Here is a 12,863-nt window from a genome sequence, read left to right as displayed (position 1 = left end):
GTGAAGCAAATGAATAAGTGCCTTTCAGGGAGTGTTTCCAAAATGGAACTGGTGAAAGACGGGTGGCAGAAGTTTGATCGTGATCTTGAGATGCATTCCATGTGGAATTCAGATAGAGAAAAAGAACTAGGTGACCTTGAGCGGTCAAATAGTTCAGCAGAAAGTGCATTGAAGAAACCTGTAAAAGAATGTGTTGCAGTTCCATGCTTCTTCACTGATGCAGAGAGGAGGTCTATAATGGATACCACCCAGATCGCTGGGTTCAACTGTGTTGTTGCCTTTAACCCCTATGTTGGTGTAAGGAAAGTTGATGATGTTCTGGTTGACTACTTCTGTGAAGAGTTTGGCAAGAAATATAAACTGAATATCAAATCAAATAGTAGGCCTTTACTGCGACTCGCTCAGGAGGGCGAAAAGTTTAAGAAGTTGATGAGTGCAAATGCTTCCGATCTGCCTATGAATATGAAATGTTTGGTGAATGATATTGATATCTCTGGGAAAAGGAACAGGGGTCACTTTGAAGAAATGTGTGACAGCCTGTTGTCTCAATTGGAAAATCCTCTGCACAGCATCTTAGAGCAAGCAAAGCTCAAGAAGGAAGATCATTCCCTTTTACAACAAAAAGTCAATGATTGTGTACAGATGTATGGAGAGGCAACTCAAGTCACAGAGGGATGTCAAGAGTCCCTACTTGGAACAAAGCTTAGTGAAGCAAAGGTTCTCAAAGTTTTGTGGAAAACATTTATGGATTGCAGAGAGAGGCGTCTTAAGAATGTTGAAGACATTAAGACTAGCCCAATTGAGTTGCCTATGGATCACGGTCCTCCATGGTGGATTGGACAGACGGTTATGAGGGACAAGCTGTCTGACATTTATGAGAAAGCTGTCAATGAAGATGACAGAAACGAGAAGGAGCAAAATGATGCCAAAAATGCAGTTGAAGAATGTGTATATGAGATGAGAGACAAACTGTGTGGCAGTTATGAGAAATCTGTCAATGAAGATGACAAAACAGTTTCATCCGGAAGCTTGAGGATAATAGGAGGCTTATCAGTGAGTCAGCAGTGCCTGACACATGCGTGCCTGGAAATATGTGTCCCAACCCTAGGGTTGAAACAAGAGGGGGGGGTATGTGACAGGAAGTCAGGTAAATCTGGGAATGTAGTCACTGAGAGGAGACACATTCCCACCTGCTTTGAAAGTTCACTGATACTATAGGGTGTTGGCTGCAGAGAGAGCCAGCAGGAAGTTGAAAACCATTCAGCTGTTCAGAATGAGGAGATCAAGGACTCTATAATTTGTCCAGAGAAAATCTATTGAGTGCTGCCTCCTGTCGCTGTGTGAGCTGGGAAGAGGAGGACAGACATACGTGTACCTCCCGACGCCGTGTGGGCATGGGAGAAGGACTGCTGCCGCCTGTCGCCGTGTGGGCTGGGAGAGGGGGACAGTCGGATGTGTGCCTCCCGACAAGCTGGTGAGCATGGGAGAAGACCCCCTAAAGCGATGTGAAGCTAAGGAGGGTAACCACGAGTGAAGACGTCTCAAAGGTGAGAAGACAAAGTGTTCCATGTGAAGAGTGTGAAGAGTAAAGGGACCTGTTAAATGAACATGTGCTGTGTGAAAGAAAACAAAGGGACATGTTCAATGGACAATGTTTGTGCTGTGTGAAAAGCAAACAAATGGACATTTGAGTGTCTGCTGTAGGATCAGCAGTGTCGGCCCAACAGTAGGTTGGAAAGACTTCTTAGGTAGGTTCCAGCGTGAGAAGGTAGCCGCCCACAGAGGCAAGGATTTATTTTGTCTTTTATTTTATTTTGGCTGTTTTGATGCTTGCAATTGTGTTAAGTAAATTGCATGAATAAATCAGTCTTGTTTTCAACCTCTAATCGGCTATCTCTCTGTGAAAACGCACCCCCAAAGGGGTCATCCACGCCTACCACCGAGCTAATCCCTCACAATATATATATATATATATATAGAAGTATATATGTTGTTAAACATAAATTGTGTCCATGCTGTTAGTTTAAATATGCTATAGATAATCCAAAGCATCCTGCATGTTGGCCATGTTTCCTTAGATGTTTAATGTCATTTAGATATGTGTGCAGGGGGCGTGGCTAGCCAGCAAGATGGCTGGCTGCATGTGATCGAAGCTCTGCAGGCCTCCACTCGAGCTCCATGCGGTACACCTTGATACCCACCTTGATCCGGACCTCCATGTGAGAATTGCGGCAGCTTGCGATACATACCGAGCAATATGAGTAAGGAGACAAGTAAGGAACGTCCCGCTATGGCAACAGAACATTTGAAGTAGTTTGTGCAGACCGAGAAGCAGGAAGTAGGTCGGAGCCCACCAAACACACGGAGTGGAGGAAGCAGCAGCAATACACAGAGCAACATGCCGGCGGAGAAACCAGCAAAACTCTCACTTGAACAGGTACATTCTCAACTTATAGCTGCTATAACTGCAAGTAATACTATGTTGACTGGTAAAATGGAGGAAATTAGAATGGATATTGGTTTAATACACCATGATCTGCAGGCTGTGAGAGAGCGGATGGCAGAGGCTGAAAAAAGGATATCCTCATTAGAGGATAATTACACTCCAGTGCCAAATCGTATATTAGCAGCTGAAAAGCAAGTAACATACCTTAATCAAAAAGTTGATGACTTAGAAAACAGATTAAGACGCAATAATATCAGATTTGTGGGCTTACCAGAGAGGGCTGAGGGGAAGAATCCTGGAGATTTTGTGGAGACATGGATTAAAACCCTATTTCCTGATACTACTTTCTCCACAGCATTTGCAGTAGAAAGAGCCCATAGAATTCCTGCAAAACCACCAGCCCCTGGAGCACCTGCAAGACCTTTACTTGCACGATTTTTGAATTGTAAAGATCGGGATCTTATACTACGGAAAGCAAGACAAAAGGACACCATTCAATATGAAAACGCACAAGTGTTTTTTTTCCCTGATTTTTCAATAGATCTACAAAAATTGAGAGCTACCTTTTTTGAAGTTAAAAACAAAATTAAGAGAACGACACAGTAGCTACTCCATGGCATACCCTGCGAGGATGAGGGTGGAGGAAGATGGGAAAATATATTTCTTCAATACTCCGGAGAGTGTACAAGAATGGCTTTGTTTGAAAGGAACTATAAAGTGAACGGAAAGAAGAATCTTGCTATTTTCCTTTTCGTTTTTCCTTGTAATGAAAACTTTTTCTTTTTTCCTGGTGAAGGATACAAGAAAAAGAAAAAAAGAAGCATGTGGATGATGGAATGATGAGGCGGGGGGAGTGGAGGGACTGGGAGTTAAGGAACTATGGGTTTTTTTTTTTTTTTGTGCGTTTTTTTTATTTTTTTTTCCGGGGTTCCTCTTCCCCTCCCTCCCTCCTCCCACCACTGGTAATTCTTTGAGACATTTTTTTTTTTTTTTTGATGGCTTAGCAAAATTCCTTTTTTATTTCTTAGAGGAAAACATGAAATTTTTCTGAGAGTAAGGTGGGAGCTTGAGTGGAGGCCGCAGCTATATTGTCCTTGCATGCAAATGTTTGTATGCTCGGGCAATGTCCCATTGTTTTTTTTTTTTTTGAGTAAGACCTATTGGTCAAAATTTTGCTATATGTGCATGATGATTTTTCTTTTTAAAAAAAAATATTTTTTTTTTGGTAATTTTGTTTGTGATTTTTTTTTTCTTTTTCTCTTTTTTTCTTTTTCATATTTTTTCTTGTTACTTTGAAGATCGCTGTGTCCTGGTGTGCCCAACTGACCTCAATAATTATATTGGTATAAAATATAAGGAGTACATTGCTATGGGGTATTATCATGATAAATGTCATAGATAGACGGTTAGATATATGGGATCCCTTTTGGGAAGTGAACCTACAGCTATATATAGAAAAAAAACCTCTAAGATGACTACAAAATGTGGGTTCCTATCATGGAATGTTAGGGGTCTAGGGACCCCCCAGAAGAGATCCCAGGTAATTACAAATATATTACAAACTAAAGCACAAATTATATGCCTGCAAGAGACACATATGATCCCAGATACAACAAACCAATTGTGTAAACCCTGGATCCAATGGTCAATACACTCGAGCTATTCAACATATGCAAGGGGGGTTTCATTGCTTGTCCATAGGTCGGTACCATGGAAGTGCTTTCAAAAAAAGGTAGACCCTGAAGGGCAATATGAATTTGTACGAGCTCAAGTGTATGATATACCATTTGTTATTTTAGGTATATATAATCCACCACCTGCTACATTAAGTGTAATTAAAGAAGCTATGCTATTTGCAAGTTTATACCCAGAGGCATTAGTGCTATGCCTGGGAGACTTTAATCTTCTGTGGGACCCGCTGGTGGACAGGCATGGACCCCCCCTAAAAAGAACTCGAAAACCACTTATGTTTCGTGAGTTAGGGGAGGAATTTGGATGGAGAGATTTGTGGAGAATGCTTAATCCCCAGACCAGGGCTTATTCCCAGGAAGGGGATGTCTGTCAAGAATAGATCTGGCGCAGGGAAATGATAAAATTATTTCTAGGGTTGTCTCTGTTGAATATTTGATTAGAGGAGTGTCTGATCACTCAAAACTCCTGGTAAATATAGAAATAGGAATTGAGGGAATGAAGCAAAACTAGAAAATTTCAGCCATATTGGTTATCACAGATTGGAACGCACGATCGTATACCTGAACAATTGCAGATATTTTTAGAAACGCATGGATCCCAAAGAGATTTGATCTTTTGGGATACCTTGAAAGCATATCTACGGGGGGCACTTAGATCAACAATATCATATATTAAAAGAGCCACCAGGCAGGAAACGGAAGATCTAGAAGAGCAATGTAGAGATACAAAAGCTGCGTTTTTTTGAAAACACCAACTGAAATAAATAGGGAAAAATGGGAAATGACAGTAAGAAAATATACTGCACATATAGCAGTAATAGCTGAATACAAACAATTTGAATATCAACAGAAGTACTTTGAACAAGGGAATACTTCAAGTCGTCTTTTAGCACATATGGCTAAGCAACAAAGTACAAGTTTAGTTATAACTAATATACAGCGCCCTGATGGGGAATGCGTAAGGGATGTGGCTGGTATTATGTCATGCTTTCACTCGTTTTATACTGATATGTATGCCACCTCTCTTACGTATAATGCAGATGAAATTTCAACTTATCTGAGTGAAATACACTTTCCAGCCTTAACGACCAAGCAGGTTAAATCATTAGAGGAAAATCCAAGCGAGGAAGAAGTAAGAAGAGCAATAACAAGTCTAGCAATAGGAAAGGCTTCAGGACCAGACGGACTTCCGTTAGAAGTATATAGTAAATACGTGGATATTCTTGCCCCAGTGCTAGTTCAAGTATTTGATGCAGCTTTCAGGGTAAAAAGACTTCCTGAATCCATGTATTTAGCTACAGTAGTACTAATTCCAAAACCAGATAAAAATTTAACAGACTGTGCTTCATACCGACCCATATCATTATTAAATACAGACTACAAAATTCTTGCAAAAATTTTGGCCCATAGATTAAACAATGTAATACAGTAAAACCTTGGATTGCGAGCATAATTTGTTCCGGAAACATGCTTGTAATCCAAAGCACTCTTATATCAAAGTGAATTTCCCCATAAGAAATAATGGAAACTCAGATAATTCATTCCACAACCATTTATTCACAAATGCTTCAGTTTATAGTCCATATAAAAAGATTATAGCATTGTGATCGGTTGTGTAACCATAAAATATCCATCCACAAATAGCCGCTTCTCCAAGGGGATTAGAAGCAAAATCCAGCAGGAGCTACAGAGTATCAAAGAGAAGAGAGGCGCCTCTAAGTGTAGCAATATGGTTTGATTTAATGAAGGTACAACATTTAGCAACTCACATGGTTGATGAATAAAACAGGCACATCTAAGTATGCAGGCATCCGGGGTAAAGCTGTCCACATAAACTATCTTCTGCACCGCTAGCTGCCAGTCTGTAATCCTGACCGGGAAGACCAACCTGCATTAACCACTTAAGCCCCGGAGGATTTGGCTGCTAAACGACCAGAGGGCATTTTGCGATTCGGCACTGCGTGACTTTAACGGACAATTGCGCGGTCGTGCGACGCTGTACCGAAACGAATTTGGCGTCCTTTTTTTCCCACAAACAGAGCTTTCTTTTGGTGGTATTTGATCACCTGTGCGATTTTTTGATCACGCGCTATAAACAAAAAAAGAGCGTAAATTTTGCAAAAATAGCAATATTTTTCCCTTTTTTTTATATGAAATTCCCCCAAAAAAAAATGTAAAAATCAAAATTTTTTAATATTTTCGGCCAATTTGTTTTATGCTACCTATGTTTGGTAAAAAAAATCGCAAAAAGCGTATTTTGATTGGTTTGCGCAAAAGTTATTGCGTTTACTAACAAAGGGAAAGATTTTTGTCATTTTTGTTGTTTTTTTTTTTAACGCGTAATGGCGGCGATCTGCGATTTTTTTTGCGGTACTGCGACATTGCGGCGGACAGATCGGACCCTTGACTGACATTTTTGACACTTTTGGGGTTACCAGTGACATTTCTACAGTAATCAGTGCTATACATATGCACTGTTACTGTAAAAATGCACTGGTAGTGAAGGGGTTAACTTTATTTGAGAGGGAGGGGCTGTGTGTGTCCCTAGGGGCGTGATTCTAACTGTGATTGGCTGTGGCTTCAACTGTATGAGGAGTGATCAATGGATCTACATAGTAGATCCATGTGATCAGCTCTCATACAGAGAGGAGAATGACAGGCAGCTTGTTTACACAAGCTGCCTGACTATCTCCCTCTCCCCCGCCGATCGCAGAGTGGCCGGCGGCGATCGGGTCCGCCGGTCACGCGCGCGGGGGGGTCCGTGACCACGCGGGAGCGGGATCGCGCCTCCGGCGGCGCGCGCTCGCTCCCTAAACCCTCACAGGCGAGCGACGTAGACCTACGTCACTTTGCCTGTGAGGGGCTGACCGCCCACGTAGATAGTCGTGCGGCGGTCGGCAAGTGGTTAAAGCGATCTGAAAGCAAGGGGCAGCATGGAAGGGATGACGTAGATGGTGGTGCGAAGGATGGTCTATGTGGAAAGCTTTACCCCGGATGCCTGAATCCTTAGATGTGTCTGTTCCAATCATCAACCATGTGAGTTGCTAAATGTTGTACCTTCATTCAATTTAACCATATCGCTACACTTAGAGGTGCCTCTCTTCTCTTTTATACTCAGCTGTGACTTGAGGCTACTTGTATATCAAGACATCGCTTGTATATCAAGTCAAAATTTATTTGAAAATTTTGCTTGTCTTTCAAAGCGCTCTTAAACCAAGTTACTCTCAAACCAAGGTTTCACTGTACTTAATATTATACATCCAGATCAAATTGGATTTATGCCAGGAAAATCCACATCTATAAATCTTCGAAGAACACAACTTATAGCTCAGCTTAGAGATCAACTACCAGATTCAAGTGTCTTGTCCTCTCTTAATACAGCAAAGGCTTTTGATTCTATTGAATGGCCCTTTTTGCAGGCAGTGCTTAGGGCATTTGGATTTGGGGAGAAATTCTGTACTTGGGTGGAAATAATGTATCTAAATCCAACTTCTCAGCTGTTGGTAAATGGCTTTTTAACCAAGGCCATACAATTATATAGAGGCACCCGGCAGGGATGCCCTCTATCACCACTCTTATTTTCAGTAGCTATTGAATCTTTGGCACTTCGACTTCGGCATACCCCTTCTGTATGGGGCATTACATTGGCAGAAAGGATAGATATAGTGGGATTATATGCTGATGATCTTGTTTTATATTTAAATGATGCACATGGATCATTGGAAGCAGCTATGCATATAATAGAACTATTTGGTTGTTATTCAGGCCTTAAAATTAATTGGCAAAAATCCTCCCTTATGCCATTGCAACCACAACTACTCACACTAAGCAAGGATTCAAGTTTATTAAAGGTAGTGTCCTCTTTCAAATACCTGGGAATAAATATTACAAGATTACCACAAGCAGCTTTACAGGCTAACCTTAATCCACTCATGACAACAATTAAAACTAAATTAGCTACTTGGGCTAAATTACCACTTTCAGTTGCAGGGAGAATAAATTTAATCAAGATGGTCCTATTACCGAGATGTTTATACATTTTTTCACATATGTCGGTTATAGTCCCTAAAACTATTTTTAAAAAAATAGATGCCCTATTTACCACATTTATTTGGGGAAAGGGTAGAAATAGAATAAAGTTAACCACACTTCAGAGAGCTAAAACAGAAGCAGGTATGGCACTTCCTAATATATACAGATACTATCTTGCTGGACAACTTAAACATCTCACAGGATGGATAGTACCAGTAACACTACAGATGGTAGAATCACACCTGGCTCATGTTTTACAAATCGATAATTTACTTATAGCCCTAGAAGCACCTTTGAATAAATTAAAATATAAGCAAATACCAATGTTAACAATAGCTCGTACAATATGGAGAGAGGCAAAACGTATAGAGGGAAACACACAAATAAACATGGATCTCCCACTATGGTGGAACCCAATGTTTAATCAACTGAAACAATTGGTAGAGTATCAGTTCTGGGAACAAAAGGGGATATCAGTCCTTGCAGACGTATATGACATAACACATATGTACTCTTTTTCAGATATACAAATGAAATATGATATACCACATACCTCATTATATAGATACCTACAGTTGCGACATGGGTTACAAGCGCAATTTGGAGTTTTGGGACCTGGGATCTCTAGATATCCAATGATTGGTATCCTTAGGTCCCAGGGCCCTAAAGGATTAATCTCTAAAATATATGCACATTTAACCAGGGTTAATTCAGGAATGAATCCCTTGGCAATAAGAACAAAATGGCAGGAAATAATTCCCAATTTAACTGATGAAGATTGGAAAGAAGCCTGTTCATCCCATTTATATGTATCGCCAGCAGCAAACAATAGGTTAATACATTTATATATGCTACATCAATCATATCTCTCTCCAAGTAGACTTTATGCAATGCAAAGCATTGCATCTCCTAAATGTTTGAGATGCAGTGCTAAGCTGGCAGACTTTATACATATTATGTGGTTTTGTCCAGTGATATCAAGATTCTGGCAGGAAATAATTCAAATATTATCCTCTGTCCTGAATATGCCTGTACCTTTGACCCCAGAAACCTGTTTGCTGGGTATATTAGATGAAATAACATGGTCTAGATATCACAAGATAATGCTTAGAGAAACGCTGTTTATGGCAAGGAAAACAATCACAGTTAAGTGGATTCAAGTGAAGCCCCCTGTTGTTAAGAACTGGATAAGAGCGGTAAATCAGATTTTACCATTTGAAAAAGTATTGTATATGCATAGAGGATGCTCAACGAAATATAATAAAATTTGGGATAATTGAAGTCAATCATTAACCAATGGTTGAATATAAGGAGATAACTAAGAGGATATAGAGGGATGCACATAGTATGATGAGGAAATAAATCTATGAATGCAATGGAGCAAGGGGTTGGGGCACCCCGGGACAACGGCGATCAATTAAGCTAAATGGATATACCTTGGCATAAAGAGATTATGAATACTAAGTAAACAGATAATTATTTGGATATTGTATAATTTTTTTATTTTATATTGTTTTGTCCCTTTGTTGAAAGGACGTTTGGAATGTTTGTTTTTATGCACATATTGAAATAAAAAGAATTAAAAAAAAAAAAAAATTAGCAAAGCCCGCGAATCTCTGAACACCTTTCTTGTCACAAGGAGCAGGCCAAACTAGGATCACTTTCACTTTTTGTGGGTCTATAGTGATTCCATCTGTGGAAATAATGAGTCCCAAAAACTGAATGGACCCCTTTTCAAAGTCACACTTCTCCGCCCTGGCATAGAGTCTGTGTTTTCTCAAGTTAGAAAGGACTTTTTTAACGTGAACCCGATGGAGTTCCAGTGAGGCAGAAAAAATTAGGATATCGTCAAAGTATACAATGACGAAGTGGTCAAGAAACTCCCGAAAGATATCATTTACCAGGTGCTGGAATGTGGCTGGGGCATTACACAGGCCGAAGGGCATGACAAGGTATTCATAATGTCCAAAATGAGTTCTGAATGCGGTCTTCCACTCATCTCCCTCCCGTATCCGGACAAGGTTATAAGCTCCCCGCAGGTCTAACTTGGTAAAGAGCTGGGCGGTCCGGAACCACTGGAAGAGTTCGGGGACAAGGGGGAGCGGATACCGGTTTTTGATAGTGACCTTATTCAGCTCTCTATAGTCCACTGCAGAAGAAGAAGATGGGCGAATAAACCCCTTTTTCAAATTTTCATCAATATAGACCCGTAGGGCCTCCAGTTCCTTTTCAGAAAGGGGGAATATCCTTTCAAACGGGATCTCGGCTCCGGGAATCATTTCTATAGGGCAATCGTAAGGCCGATGGGGAGGAAGGACCTCTGCTTTTTTCTTGTCAAAGACGTCCCTGAAGTCCTGGTAAGCAGGTGGGATATCCAGGAGTGGCTCAGGTGTTGGTTGAACAGACAAGCAACTAGCAGGCCCACTAGGTCTTTGAGGGAAGCAATGCTGCTGACAGTAGGCAGAAGAAAAGTTGAGTTCCTTCTTGGCCCAATCGATTTGGGGGTTATGGGCTTGCAACCAAGGAAGTCCCAGGATGACGGGAAACATGGGGGAACAAAGGGCATCAAAACGGATGAACTCCTGATGACCGGAGTCTGCTGTGGTGAGGATGGGTCCAGTCTCTAGGATAACTGGTCCGGAACTGGGTAGGGACCCATCGACGAGATGGACCTCGAGCCTTTGTGTCTTAGGGATAAGAGGAATATGGAGTCTCTTGGCCAAAGAAATGTCCAGAAAACAGCTGCAGGCCCCAGAGTCAACGATGGCTCGAAGTTGGACCTCCCCTTCCGCTACCTGTAAGGAGACCGGGAGAATAAGGTGAGAGAGCGAAAGTTCAGAAACTCGGCAGTTAAATGGGGGCTGAGAATAAGGCTTACTGGGTCTCACGGGGCAGTTCCGAAGAAAATGTCCAGCCCCGCCGCAGTAGAGGCATAGGTTGGCCTGCCGACGTCGTAGTCTCTCATCAGGAGTCAGGGAGGAGCGGACCAGGCCCAGCTGCATAGGTTCCCCTTCAGATGCTGCCATGTGGGAAGAGACCAGAGGTGCAGGTGGAGCAGAAGAGATCTTGGGAAGCATCCAGGTAGGCCGGAATGTTTGGAGACGCTCCGAGCGTCGCTCCCGCAGACGTCTATCAAGTTGAATGGCGAGTTGTATGAGACCCTCAAGGGTAGCGGGAGTCTCCACTCGAGCCAGCTCATCTTTTAATATCTCAGAAAGTCCTTGGCGAAACTGATACTTGAGGGCAGCCTCGTTCCAATCAGTGTCAGCAGACCATTTACGGAATTCAACCGTGTAGTCCTCCACTGGGCGCTTGCCCTGTAGCAGGGAGTGTAGGGCGACCTCTGCGGTGGCCGTGCGCTGGGGGTCGTCATAAAGCTGAGCCATAGCCTAAAAGAATGTGTCCACAGAGTCCAGAACAGGGCTCTTCTGTTCCATTAAGTTATGAGCCCAGGTTTGGGGTTCTTCAGACAGCAAAGAGATGATGAACCCCACTTTCACAGAGTCCAGAGAAAAGGTCCGGGGTTGCAAGGCCAAGTATAGCAAGCAGGCATTCTTAAAGGCCCTGAACTTCTTTCGATATCCAGAAAATCGCTCAGGCATGGGTACTCGTGGTTCAGGAGGCAGGACTAGCATGGAGTGGGCGGAGCTAGCGTGTCCTTGTGGTAACGGGGATGAAGAGGTGCTGGCAGGCAATTGATTGGAGTCTGTAGGAGGCGAAACGACCAGGTGTGGCAGGCGACCTTCCAACTGGAAATAACCCTCCTGGAGTCTTTGCACTGCCTGAGTGAGGGCGGTGACTTGCTGGCACAAAGCCTCAATTGGGGAAGCACCTCTGTCGGCCTCTGACATGGCTGCATTGTACTGTCATGTACCTGATCCGAGGCCGAGATGCAGAGAGGGCTCCCCTTGCGGCTGAGTGCAGCACACCCCTGGGGTTGAGACAGAGGGTGTAGCGCCCGCAGAAGCACTGGTTGCCGGCAGGGTCCTGATGGTAGACAGGCGGTCTCTAGCAGAGTGCTGGGCAGGAATACACCGGACAGTCCAAGGAGGAACCAGGAACAACCAGGCAGTAGGTGTAAGACCGGCCGGGGGTCAAACACAGGAAGCTGCAACAGGTGCAAGCCAAAGGTATAGCAGGAAAGCCAGAAGCAGACAAGTCCGTGGGAAAGCCAAGATCAGGTACTGGAGGGCAGGTAGACAGGAAGCAAGTCCGTGAGCCAAGCCGAGATCAGATAACGGGAGAGCCAAACTGGAGCAGGGATGGTCAGACGAAGCCGAGGGTCAAAGCCAGGAGAGAGAGCAGACAGGTCAGGAACAAGCCGGGTCAAACTGGAATCCAGGAAGTAGCAATGCTCAGGAAACAGGAAGAGCTGAAGACAATCCAGCAATCTGATAGGCTGAGCAGAGTCCTTTTATAGGCCAGTGAATTAGTCTATGGCCTGAGTCCATTGCGGCCATGGGAAGTACTGGCAAGGTTGCCAGTTTGCAGCACAGCCATTTCACTGACAATGAGTCTATGGCCTGAGTCCATTGCGGCCATTGGAAGTACTGGCGGAGTTGCCAGTTGCAGCATGGCCGTTTCTCTGACACCCAGACTAGGCCCCGATTACTATTTTTTGTACCCTAAAGGCAGGATGAAGAGTAGGAGGAGTTCGGAACAGGCAGGAGGCAAACTGAAGCACCCTGCAATCC

The sequence above is a fragment of the Pelophylax lessonae genome (genome assembly GCF_965119305.1).
Source record: "Pelophylax lessonae genome assembly, chromosome: 13".
NCBI classification, from domain to species: domain Eukaryota; kingdom Metazoa; phylum Chordata; class Amphibia; order Anura; family Ranidae; genus Pelophylax; species Pelophylax lessonae.
The sequence above is the reverse complement of the archived record's forward strand: the minus strand, read 5'-3'. Positions refer to the sequence as shown.